Genomic DNA, 13982 nt, shown 5'->3' on the forward strand with positions numbered 1-13982 from the left:
TTTTTCTTTCAGCTAATACAAATGTATTTAGCATGTGAAATATTTGCTAATTATACTCTCACTATTGTTTTAAAAAATTCAAGCAACTGAAGACCAGAAATTGAGAATATAGACTTCTGCTGACCTTGCTAGCTCAGCCACACTGCTTATCCTGTGTGGTTTCCGCTCAGAGATTAACTGTAAGGATTTCACTATATTTCACACTTTCCCATTTAAAGTGCTGTGTGTCTAAGCTAGTGCACTTAACATAGCTATTTCCTGTTTGGATTTCCATTTCTAATTAAATGCCATATAAGATATTGCGCTATTCCCTGTGTGAGCTGTAATCCATAGTTACAATTTTTGCTGTATAAATTTACGAAATAAGTGACCCACAAAGGCATCTGCTTCTAACCAGTTGTGTGACCTTAGAAAATTTACTTGTTTTCCTTGGTCTCATGTCTTCAGCTGAGAAGATATTGTCCCTTTGTTATGAAAATTAATTGTTGGGAGGATTGAAATATGTATATGAATTTTCTAGTTCACTTCTGAATTATTATTCTGGCACGTTTTGAATGTGCCAGAACTATTCTAAGTGACTTCTGCACCCAAACTCACTTCATCTTCTCAAGGACCTTATGAGCTAGGGACTATGACTATCCTCAGTTTAGAGAAGAGGAAACTGAGGTGTAAGGAGGTTAAGAAATTTGCATATGGTCACTTACAAGTAAAGGGGCTTCAAGTCCAGGTAACTGGTTCCAGAGGTTGGATTCATATGTTGTATGGCTTTTGTCAAATTTAGGTTCATGACAACATTTTTGGATGATTCCGTATATCTTTGATCCATATATTTTTGTGAAAGAAGGCAATCTCTTTCAGTAGGGTCAAAGTGCTGATAGAAGTTTACTTTTTCTTTCCATTCGTGTCTTTTCCCAGGTAATACTGCTAGACCCAAATCAAGTCAGTAAATGGCTGCCCAGCCCTGTCTCCCTACTTTACTAAATGTGCTCTCCATTTAACCAAGGCATCAGAGAAAAATAAAATCTGTCTTTTGAGTATTAAATGAATTGCCTTTCATTGCCACCTGAAGGAGCTCGCAAACCTTCTGCTTCTTGGATTCTGGATGCATAAGGAAGGTATGCCTTTCGATATTGCTGATCAGATTCCAGTTCCTCCCATTGACATATTGACTCTGTGTTTCAATATGTGTATCATCTCATTGTCCGCTGTGGGCTTTCTCTAACATGTGGACCTGAATGTAGAAAATCCAGAAGGATCCCTCGATTTTCACACACACACACACACACACACACACACACACACACACACAGAGTCTTTACATGTACTTTATTGTAATTCATGTGTACTTTATGCCCTTTACTTAAATAGAGGAGTTTACATCATACTAGTGCAAACAAATAAAACAGTTAAAAATGATACGACATAAACATTTTTTTCCATCAACTGAGATCTACTACCTGGTAGCTCAACACTCTACCCCCATCCTCACTAACAAAAAGTATTACAGTTTCATTGTTTTGTATAGTCCTCTCTTCGTTCTATTTTTTCCTTCCATAACTTTCCTGGGGCCTAACCTTCCTGCTCAACTCTTCACATCAGGCTGGTTCATCAAGATAGGAGAAATTCTGAAGCCAGCTGCTGAGATTGTGCATTTTCTCCCTATTCGTTTACATTTTCTCCCTATTGTCCACAACTCAAGGGAAGAACACATCTCTGTGAACAGCCCACCTTGACAATTAGGTGGCAAGTGCTAACATCCCTAAATCTCCTTCTTACCACTCCAGGCAGCTACCTCTTGTCCTACATTTGGAAACCCTGGGGGCAAGATTCAACTAGCTACATAATACCCCATCCCAGAGATTTCCTGCTTCTAATCCCGCCTTCCCCCACTCCCATCCTAAGGCCAGTGGCTGGAGGGAAAGAGATAGGATGAGAGATACGGGAGGCACTTACCCTGGAGGTTCTCAGCACCTTGGGGTGGGAAAGGAAGGGTGCTGATGGACGACGAATGGGCAGAGTAGAGAGGGCATCACTGGAGGTGAATCAGAGAAGGGATCATGGCAGAGAGAGGCCTGGAAACTTCTCTTGGCTGTGAGGCCTACAAGAATAAGAGATCGAGAATCAGGTCCAGCTCTCCTGGATGATCAACCCTGTTTTATCCTTTGCTAACCTGCAGCGAGCTGACATATTTCTCTCCTCTCTTCCATTTCTGCTACCTTGTGGTCAGCATTTCCAATTAATATTTATTTAACACCAAGCATGGGGTAGATATCTGGAAAAGAGATTAAGAAGAAAAGCTGGACCCTACCCTGGAAAACTTCTGGTGTCTTTCCCAGAGAAGCATGCTGATTCTTTGGGAGTCGCTGTGCTGGGCTGCTTGAAAACAAGTACAAAACCCATTTAGCTCAGATTCAGTCCGAACTACCTTTCAACCAGGCGAATAAAGAACACGCTAGGAATTGATGAAATTGCCAATTCTGCCAGGTACATGGACTTTGGCACACAATGGAAATATATTGGTGAAAGTTAAAAATGCCTCAAGAAGGTATGCACTTGCTGAGGGGAAAGCCGTTCGTCCCCGTGAGTGCAGCCAGCCTCTGGGGGAGTTTGGGTGCAAGACAAAGGTGAGTAGCTGCTGTGAAGGCTTCCAGCAACATGGGACTCAGTGCCGTCAGCCAGTTTCTCCTCATGGAAACCATTTTGCCATCAAAGAAAAATTACATTTTGCCCTCATTTCACGATGTGGACTTCTGCTAAATTAAATGCACTAAAAGGCTCAGAGCCAACACCTATGAAGGAGCAATCTCAGACTCCTCTGGTTTCTGCTGATCTGTGCTTCCTTGAAAACAGACACCGGGTGATGGAAAATGTGGGAAAAGTTTTAACGTTCCTGCTAAAAGGAAAAACACGTTTTCTTTCTTTATGTTGGCCAGCCGCACCTGGCAAGGCAAAGACCAGCTGGGTGAAAAGTCACTTGTGCAAAATCTAGCTGAGATGTCAGTTGAGTGCGGCAAACGGTGACTTGGAAAGAAAGAAACAAACAAACAAACAAAACCAGGGGAAGGAGCCACCAGCTTAAAGTACAGTGCGTCTCTAGTGCCAGGGTATATACATATATTCAACTTTTTTTTTTGAATTGACAAGAAATAGGCCATCCACCTCCAGAGAGATGTTCGCAAAAAAATATACCCCCAAGTACACAATGTTACTTTATGCGATATTAATGCCTGGCACACAATGTGAGAAAACTAAAAGTAGTGAAATCCATTCTTCATAAAGGAGAACATATTTGGTCCCAAATCTTCAATGTGATACCTGTCCTGTGTCAAGATGAGTAGGGGAGATGAGAGGTGAGAGGAGATGGGGACAGCTAATAATTCCTGTACATCTTATCTCTGATTTGGCCAGGAAGGAATTTATATATCTCCTTTGCTCGATCCTGGGACATGTGTCCTCAGGTGGAGAAAGAAGTCTGGTTGTGGGGAAAGGAGGAAATTCTGTGCTTAACTTTTCCACATGGCTTTATTCAAATATTGTTGAACTTTGTTGGAAACAACTAGAAACGCAGATGCTTTCTTACAGACTCTGGCTGTCACATGTCTTGAGATTGAGGTGAAGGAAGGAGAAATGTTTCTACCTGCTCTCAGATGAGTTTGGTGACACCACAGAGTCACTGCCCCATCTCCCAGGCCAACCGGAGATGTACTGGGAGTCTGTATATAGCATTAATGAAGGCTGCAAAAGCTTTCCCTAACGTTCAGTTCCTTAGTCAACTTCTGGGCCCCTTTAAACTGTGAACAAGACGACCCTTGTTCTGAAAATCTATCGCCTCTTGCCAACACACACACATATACAAAAACATGACTGTTGGGCAAATAAATCTTTCCAGAGAAAATAGATTCCTTTCCAATTCAGTCAACTGTACTGAGCTGGAAAGGGAGAAATGTTATTTTTCCAGGACGAAGAGAAAACAAGACCTCTCCTGTTTACCCTGTCTAGCCCCTTTCAAAAGAAGGTCAGTTTAATGCCTTCGTTAAAAAAAAAAAAAAAGCTCAAGTGTTGTTTATCAGAACAACAGTTTATTGGTCCCTTTCAGGCTGGGAATCACAAATTGGAACTCTGTGCCTTTTCTCTTTGAGCTAAGCTGCACATGGCAGGATTGCATTCCCTGCTGCTCTGGACATATCAAGTGTTGGGAATGGGAAAGACAGAGGATGGGGACAGAGTCTGGTGATGTGAGATTCTTTGCTGTTGGCCAGCCTATCGCCGGTGAGCCACCCAAATCACTGAGAATGAAATAATGAGTTTACGAAACGATCTCCACCTCATTCAAGGCCACACGCATATTCTGTGCTTACTTTTACCTATGTTCTCCATAATCCGTGGACCTGAATCAGCCCCTAGGGGAGTGAGAAAACACGCAGTAATGAAGCGCCTGGCTGAGGAGCATGGATGGAATTTAAATTGGACACAATGCGATGTATCCCCTGGCCTGTTGTTCAGAGCTTCCTGGAGTAAGTCTCTAGGAAGTCCCAACCATGGCTACGTTAACTTGAGACGGAATATTCCAGTTTTCAAGCCACTAAACATGAAAATAGATAGAGCATGTAGCAGATAGTGGTTGCCTAGTAAAAGTTTGGTGAATCAAGTCAAATGCATTTTTTAAAATGATAAATCTGGAAAACTAAACTTAAAAAGAATGTTGCCACAGTGTGGATGAACCTTGAGGACATTACGCTGAGTGAGATAAGCCAGTCAGAAGAAGACAGTGTTTGATTCCATTTATATGAAGTATCTGGAGCAGGCTAACTCCTAGAAACACACAGTAGAGTGATGGTTGTCTGTTGGCTGGGGGGTGGGAGGTGGGGAAGGGCGTTTTCATTGAATGTGGACAGAGTTTTGTATTTACAACACAAGAAAATTCTGGAGATTTGTTTCATAATAATGCGAATATACTTAACACTACTGAACAGTACGCTTCAAAGTGGTTAAGATAGGAAACTTCATGTTATGTGTTTTTACCACAAGTTAAAAAAAAAAAAAGTTCTCGACATAATTATTTCAAAAACAGGAGAATAATAGACTTAAAATGGATCTGAGAGAAGTCACCCCGTCACTCTCTCACCCAAAGCAGGGTATTCCATTAGATACTGCAGAGAAAGGTAATAATTTCATACATTTTCATGTTTCAAGTATTGTTAATACTTGTCTTATCCAGTTTGTGGTTCCCGTAAGTTTATGTAATATGTATTTCTTTCCTCTCTGTCTCATTCCAAACTAATTCCAAACAGAACAAATGGTCTGCTTGATTGCACTGGAACGTGAGTGAGCCCCACATGGAAAACTTTGCCTCCCTCCTTCCCATTGGTTTAATGGCTACTGTGGTTTGGATCTTCCTAGGTCTGGGAGGGAATAAGATCTCTTTTAGAATTAATATTCTGAACCTCGAGGAGAAGAGTCAGAAAATCCTCAGCCCCTCAAAGTGCAGCCAAAACTGCTCTGTGGTCTAGGCCAAGAGATCCTTCCAAGGCCATGTAGCCGCCAGGAGGGAAAGGGGGGAGATTTGCAAAGACCACTTGCCAGAAGTTCTATACACTTTTTTTAACGTTTATTTATTTTTGAGAGAGACAGAATGTGAGCGGGGGAGGGGCAGGGAGAGAGGGAGACAGAATCCAAAGCAGGTTCCAGACTCTGAGCTGTCAGCACAGAGCCCGACGCAGGGCTCTAACTCATGAACTGTGAGATCATGACCTGAGCCAAAGTCAGACTCTTAACCAACTGAGCCACCCAGGTACCCCCTCTTGCCAGAACTTCTAACTACCTAATGAGTGTTCCAAAGAATCTCCATTTCTAGTGGCTGAGATGGGGGAGAAATGCCATGCTGTTTGTTAGACAAACTCTTACTATCTGAGAACCATACAGAGGAACTTGTTGATTTTTAAGAGAATGTTTAAATAATGCAGGATTTAAACACTGGATGTAGACCCATTTAACGCAGTAACCACTAGTCACATGTGATTTTTAAGCACTTGAGGTGTGGCTCATCAGAACTGAGGTTATGTTTCATGTATAAAGTACACACCAGATATTGAAAACAATACAAAAACAAAAATGTACAATATCTTATTAATAACATTCATACTGGTTACATGTTGAAATTGTATTTTGCATATATTGGGCTAAAGTGTATTATTAATACCAATTTGGCCTGTTTCTTTTTATTTTCTCAGTATGGCTACTAAAAATTTTAAACATCCTATATGGCTTGCCTTGTACTCCTATCGGACAGTGTTGATGTAGACTATTCTGTGAAATTTAGAATTATTGAAGATAAGGGTCTACAATGGTATAGAAAAAAAAATAATAATAATAGCCTTTATGACACATTTATTATGTGTCTGACACTTGATTTATATGATTTTATTTAACCCTAATAACATTACAAAAAGGTAATTTTTATTAGTTACATTTATTGAAAGGCTAAATATCTTCCCCCAAGTTGCATGGCTCTCTAGTGGCAGAACTGGTATTTAAATTCAGGTTTTCTGGCACCAAAACACATGAGCTTTTCAGTCTGACATGATGTCTTTTAACCATTCTTTACCTCACTTAAAAAAATATGCCCAAGAGATGCCTGGGTGGCTCAGTGGGTTGAGCGGCTGACTCTTGATTTCGGTTCAAGTCATGATCTCATGGTCCGTGAGACTGAGGCCGGCATTGGGCTCTGCACTGGGTGTGGAGCCTGCTTAGGATTCTCTGTTTCCCACCCTCTGCCCATCCCCCACTTGCGCGCGCGCGCGCGCGCGCGCGCGCTCTCTCTCTCTCTCTCTCTCTCAAAATAAATAAATAAACATAAAAAAAATATATGCCCAAGAATGTTGACATTCGGTGACTCGGAAAAAGTAGGGATATCTTCCCACTCAGTTCCTAAAAATAGCTGAAAAGTTTTGATGATCTTAAAAATCAGTGTCATCTATTCATTCGTTTATTTTTGAGAAGGTGGGAGTAGAAACGTTGGTCCTTATCAACAAAAAACTAATAGCATTTAAGTTGGAGAAAATTACAAAATAAAATTTAGTCTTTCCTAAACAGAGAAGAAAAAGGGAACTTACCTGATTGGAGAGAAGATAATATCGATTGAGTGTCTACTATTCTCATCAGGCATCCCCTGAGTTCATAATTCTTAACAGATCCAAATTGGAAAACATCATCTTTACCCCCAGACCAGCTCTTCCTCCTTCTTCATTCTGTATCTTGGGTAATGTCACCTGAATCTACCAAGTCAATTAAGCCAGAATCTTTGTTGTTTTCTCTACTCCCATTTCCTTACCCTCCTCTCAATCTTGTCAGCTCATAGGACATGGGTGTTCTTACTTTGCTTGAGTAGTACAGATTGTGCTTTCCAATCACTGTGTTGGTCCTTACTCTCACCAGCAGGACCTAGGTCCATATCCAGCTCACACAGAGTGTAATTCACCTTTTGAAACCTTTGCAGTCAACTGGGTATAAAATTATAGCTCATTGTTATGTCAGTTTGCTGAGTTATTTATGATGTGTTAGCTTTCTGAGTGTATCTCTCTGTAAGTTGCCTGTTGACATACTTTGCCCATTTTTCTATTGAGGTCACTGTCTTTTTCTTGTTGATTTGTTTATTAGATTTCTTATTTGATTTATGTTCTATATTCTAGATGGGAATCCCTCATCCAGTTGACGCATTGTAAAGGCTCTTCTCCCATTTTGAAGTATGTTTCCAACATTATCCATGTTCCCTTTGCATAACATAAATCCTTAACTTTGATGTACTCTCTAATCAACTTTATCCCATGTTTTTTGGAAGTTTTTGCTTAAAAAGTCCTTCACTGCCTCAACACCAGATACATATTAAAATAAATTTATCATGGATCTCAAAGATCTAACTGGAATTTTGTTGCAACTACAACAAATATGGGGAGAGTTGATATCTTTACAATTTTAAGTCCTTTGGGTCAAGAACAAGGAATGCTACTCATTCACTTGTTTTTGTTTTTGTTTTTGTTTTCTATGTCCTTTATTAGAACTCTTATGTTTTCTCAAAGAGGACTTATATAATCTTGGTTAAGTTAATTACCCAACATTTTTCAGTTGTTGATATGTGAACGGTATCTTGCCTTTTTAAAATAACATTTTCTAGCTGTTTGCTGTTGGAAATGCTCTCATAATTTCATCACATACCCATCAAGTTCTTATAATTTACCTGTTGATTCTATTGGTTCTTTTCAGTAGGTAAGTATAGCACCTGAAAAAACTGATAATTTTGTTTCTTTCTTTCCAATTCCTTTATTTCTTTCTTTTATTCAGGGCTTGCCAGGATTTCCAGCATTATAGTGTTGGTTGTAATATATAGTGGGTTTTGACAATATTTCTCTTGTTCCAGTCTTAGCAGGAATGGACTTAAATTTTTTCCATTAAGTAAAAATGGTTTTGGAATATAACGATCATCCATTTAAGGGAATTAAAGAAATCCTTTTCTACTCTTAGTTTGCTAAGAGTTTTTATCATAAATAAGTAAAGAATTGAATGCTTTTTCTGCATCAAATGAAATTATCATGAGTTTTAAAATTTTAATCTATTAATGTTCTGAATTATGTTGGCAGAATCCCTAATGACTAACCATTAATTAATCAAGCTGTATTATTTTAAAACATACTGTTGGAATCAAATAGCTGATATTTCAGAATATTTTTCATCTAGTTGCATAAGAGAAAAAGGCATATAGTTTTCTTTCTTTGTTTATACTGTGTTCATCTCATTTATACCAAGTTTATGAAATGAGCTTGCAGCATTTGGTTTTGTCTCTTCTGGAATAACTTACAATGCAGATAAAAATGTATTGTTCCTCAAGACTTTGATAGAACTCACCTGAAAAACCATTTGGGCCTACAGTGTTTTGATTGGGAGAAGTTATCAATTGTCACTTAATTTCTTTAAAACTTACTAGTCTATTCAAGTTCCCTATTTCTTACTTCAGTTTTGACATGTAATATGTTTTCCATTTTCTCTAAATTTTCAAATTTTTTAGGTCATAACATTTCTAGTATTTTAATTTTTTTTGAAAATGTTAGCCGCTGCTAAAGATTTCAAACAACATAGAAAAGTTGAAAGAAGGGGCACCTGGGTGGCTCAGTCGGTTGGGCATCCGACTTCGGCTCAGGTCACGATCTCACTGTCCATGAGTTCGAGCCCCGCGTCGGGCTCTGTGCTGACTGCTCAGAGCCTGGAGCCTGTTTCAGATTCTGTGTCTCCCTCTCTCTCTGACCCTCCCCCATTCATGCTCTGTCTCTCTCTGTCTCAAAAATAAATAAACGTTAAAAAAAAAATTTAAAGTTGAAAGAAGAAACTGAAAAACCCACTTCAAATCTTATGCCCCTGAAATAATTGTAATGTAAACATCTCAATGTATATAGTTATACAGACATTTTTCTGTATGTACAGAGTTATAATATTATCATTAATAATAATAGCAAACACGTATAGTACTTGATATTATCACAACAGATACAGATAGAACAATCACATACATGTAAAGATAAAAGAATGGATGCCTGGACAGCTAAAAGATGATGGATAGATAGATGACCGATCATATATTTGTATTATAAACCCATAACGAAAAAGGCATTTTTATATTTGTTGAGTACAAATGCATCCCTCCCCATGGTTCTGTTTATCAAACACATGAATGAAAAAATGAATAAATGTGCAATGCTATGTGCAAACACTGTTAGGAACCACACACCTTTTATTTATATAATCTTCCCCAGACCCTTGCAAGAAGATAGTATCATCCCAATTTTACAGTTGAGGAAAATGAAACTGAAGATAAACAACTTGCCCAGGGTTAAAAAAGTGACAAGAAAAGGGCAGGATTCCGGCATCAGGTCTGTCCAACTCTGATACCCGCTCGCTTTCCACTGTACCTCACTGATAATCAGAATAGCCCAGAATAAGGGAAAGACAAAAATGCAGAGGGGCCAAAAGAAATACCAGGAATCTGTAGTTCCTTTTTTGAACAAGGATTTATGAAATTCCTCCTAGACATCAACCCTAGGGACCGGCTTTCAGTGGCTCCTAAACAGGACTCCCACCTTTTATCTCTACGAAGTGAACAGTGTAACCCTTAGCTCTGCTCTGGAGCGTGGGGCAGAACAAAAGGGAGACGTAAAAGAAAAGAGATGGTTCCCAAAGGCTTCCTGTGTAAAAACAGGGGGAAAAAAAGGTAGGTAACTGGAGGAGGGAGGGACAGTGCCCTACATCAACAGTGATGAGCAGAGAAAAGGGCCCTGTGGGGGACAGAAGCAAGCTGTATCCCTGTCACATCCTCTTTCTGAAATAGTACCCATTTAGGTCCACCAGTTAGGAAAAAGGCCCTCTCTGCGCTGACCACATAGAAGTTCCCCCTTCTTCCTGCTGCATGCGCTACACTGGATGCAGTGTATCAACCTGACCGGGTGGCCTTACCAGGGCAAAATTACACCACCGTCATCCTGCCTCCTGCAGAGAAGCTTCCGATAAGTCCGTCCCCATCATGGCTCACTTTGTATCCGGCCACTTTAACAAGTCATTAGAACACACAGTTGGCTTTATGATATCTATTATTTAAGATGAACAGATACGTCAATAAAAAGAATGATAACCCAATTCAGGGGTGGATGGGCAATTATTTTTGGTGATTTGCATATTATCAAAAGCCCCAATTGAAAATTGCAGATTTCTTAACATTATTTTTTTTTAATTTTTTAACGTTTATTTATTTTTGAGAGAGGGAGCAGAGAGTGAGGGAGACACAGAATCCGAAGCAGGCTCTAGGCTCTGAGCTGTCAGCGCAGAGCCCGCGAGGCTTGAACTCATGAACCGTGCGATCATGACCTGAGCCGAAAGTCGGCTGCTTAACCGACTGGGCCACCACCCCAAGCGCCCCTCTTAACATTATTTTAAAATATCACCAACTCTCTAAAAAAGGTATGTGCTCTGGAGGAACACAGTACATATCTGCATTGGAAAAAACTGGGGGGCCCTGCTCATGTCTTTATGTAAGCCTGAATTTCTGTTGAAGTATAAAACATACACACAGAAACGTGCACAAATTATAAGCGTACAGCTCAGTAAATTTTCACAAAATAAGTACATCCCAGTAGCCAGCACTCATGTCAAGAAACAGAGTTAGTGCTAACTCCCCAGAAATTGCTTCACGTTTTCGAGTCACGACTTGCCATCCGTAGACAACCAGTGCTCTGACTTTGAATGCCCCAGGCTCACTTTGTCATAAACCCACATTTATAAACTCTGTAAATGAAACCATTCAGTGTGTATTCTTCCCTGTCTGGCATCTTTCCCTCAACCTTATACTGGTGAGATTGATAGATGTCGCTGCCAATTAGCAATAGTTGATTCGTTCTCTCTGCTGTGTAGTATGCCCTTGTAGGCAACTACCAAAAATTATTTAATTCACTCAATATGGGTGGACATTTGGGTCATTTCCAGTTTGGAGCTAATGTGAATGGTTGTCCGCAGTTTTTTACCATTTGATGGTTGTTAACATACTCCTGCCAAAAGTCACACCACATGTGGATGTGAAATTCCAGGGCTGATAAATTCCTATGGCTATAGGAAGCAAACACAACTGCCAAAGAGCTTTTCCCTTGCCTGGGAAATTTCAAGATATGGTTACTGTATAAGGCAGTTATATGCAATTCACTGCATAATGCTAATAGTCATAAGCCAGTGAGAAGCAAATAAGGTTAGTGAATTTGCAGATAAAGAATATGGATCTATGTGGTCCCAGGAATAGCTGGCTATTTTTAAAAACGCTCTGCCTTTAGCAAAGCTTGGTAAGTTTCTCATGTTATGATAATGTGACACTCCTAGGATTTAACATAACACCACAATGATTGACTTAAAACTCTGCGAGGTAGGTGGCAATGGGCATTGTTCCCATTTTCCAGAAAAGGGAGTTTAGGCAGATCACTTTCTCTCCTTCTCGCACCATTCACGACAGTCAGTATTGGCATCGCATTGTAAGCTGCGAGCTGTCCCCATCGGTCCTCCATGAAGTCAGCCTGGCAGGATGCCCCTCGTGTTGCCTGCAAGGCCGTGGGCGGAGCCACAGCCTTGAGGTGGGAGGAATTCTATTAATACTTTAGACTTTTATAGTACTCTGCCTCTGGAGGACTTAGAGCATCCTTTCACAATTGCTGGCCAAAATTTGTGACTCATATGCCAGCACTGAAGAAATGTCGTTTTGGAGATAGGCTTTCATGTGGCTCTTGCAGGGACTTCCGGGCTCCCTATAGGAGCTGATATCTCATCCTTGGTTATTATGTTCAGAGTCAAAAAACTGATGACCTAGGCAAGGGGTAATTCCCTTTTCTCCTGTAAACATCACTCACAGCATCCCAGCTCTTAGGCTTTCTGGCGTCCTCACCTTTCTCTTTGGGCCATGCATTCCTTTGGCTGTCTGGCGAAGCCTGCAGACTCTTTCCCAGAAAACTGTCTTAAAACGTATAAAATAAAATGCACGAGGGGCGCCTGGGTGGCTTAGTCAGGGGAGCATCGGACTTCAGTTCAGGTCTTGATCTTGCGGTTCCTGAATTCAAGCCCCGAATTGGGTTCTGTGCTGATAGCCCCGAGCCTGGAGCCTGCTTCGATTCTCTCCCTCTCTCTTTGCCCCTTCCCCACTTGCACTCTGTCTCTCTCCCTCAAGGATAAAATAAACATTAAACACATTTTTTTTTAAATAAAATGCACTGGACTACAAAGGAAATCAAGTGTATCAAAATGCAGTTATCTAATAAAAAAGTAAAACAAAACAAATTTGCGATATAGTAATATGTGTGCTTTCTTATTGAATATAACAAGATTTAGGGCTGGGAAAATGATTAACATCATTTCATTTCTTTTTTTTTTTTTTAATTTTTAACGTTTATTTATTTTTGAGACAGAGAGAGACAGAGCATGAACAGGGAAGGGGCAGAGAGAGAGGGAGACACAGATCTGAAGCAGGCTCCAGGCTCTGAGCCATCAGCCCAGAGCCTGACGCGGGGCTCGAACTCACGGACCGTGAGATCGTGACCTGAGCTGAAGTCGGATGCTTAACCGACTGAGCCACCCAGGCGCCCCAATTAACATCATTTCAAAGTAATAATAGGCATTTACAAAATTTGATGACATCTACAACAATTGTAATATTAAAATATATTTTTTAAATATTTTCATTTCTATTGGTGACAAAGTCATAGATACTAATACTTCTGTGGTTTGTTGTCCATATTTACAGTTGAAAGAAATTTTGAATTTCCATTAAAGGTTCCCATCTAAATTCATAGCCCTCCTAAACGCCATCACACCCCTCTTGAAATCTATTCCCACCTCCGTGCCCCAGAGATGGTCCCTGTGCTAGACACACATATACACATTTCTACACAGCATTAGCTGTCTGGGGCCCACCAACCCTTTTCCAGAAAGTTGGACTCTGAGCCAGTCCTACTTGAGCCTGTGACTATGATTGTCAGACTTGGCTAGTATGGCCAAACAAAAGTTGACCTTGACTTTAATTGCTGCCTTCTCTTGTCAGTTCCCAGCATGACTTTCTGTGATGGGCTGAGAAACAGGCCTTCTTTTAAATGATGTTCTTGCTCTTTGGAAACTAGCAAGGAAGTTGAGAGAATATCCAGAAATTGTTGTTAATTTTAAGTTGATGCTAATCAGGTTGATGAAAACACTGTGGTTATGTATGTAAGAAAATGTCCATATTTTTTAGAGATGCTTACTGAAGTACATAAGGATAAGTAATATAACTGGGATTTGTGATTAAAAATTTTAAATTACTCTCAGTAGAAAGGAGACTGAATGAAATGAGAGTGGTGAAAATTTGAAAATTCTGGACTCTGGGTGATGGCTGTATGGGAGTTAAACTATTTTCTCTACTTGCGTGTATGTTTAAGATT

General features: G+C 40.1%; 1 long non-coding RNA gene across 6 annotated transcripts in view; it reads right to left on the reverse strand.

Moving 5' to 3' along the window:
* LOC109265899 (uncharacterized) overlaps nt 1–13982 on the reverse strand; it is a 29034-nt gene that overhangs the window by 12360 nt on the left and 2692 nt on the right. The window contains exons 1-3 of one of the 6 annotated variants that reach the window (XR_002079404.2): nt 7113–7788; nt 2309–2373; nt 1954–2098 (exon numbers count right to left, since the gene is read on the reverse strand). This is a non-coding gene — a long non-coding RNA (uncharacterized LOC109265899). Of the gene's footprint in view, nt 1–1953; nt 2099–2308; nt 2374–7112; nt 7795–13982 lie in introns of those variants that run through there. The other 5 variants (XR_002079401.2, XR_002079402.2, XR_008421031.1 and 2 more) reach the window with 5 other exon arrangements.

Source organism: Panthera pardus, unplaced genomic scaffold (assembly GCF_024362965.1).
Source record: "Panthera pardus isolate Hobbes unplaced genomic scaffold, ASM2436296v1 HiC_scaffold_1, whole genome shotgun sequence".
NCBI classification, from domain to species: domain Eukaryota; kingdom Metazoa; phylum Chordata; class Mammalia; order Carnivora; family Felidae; genus Panthera; species Panthera pardus.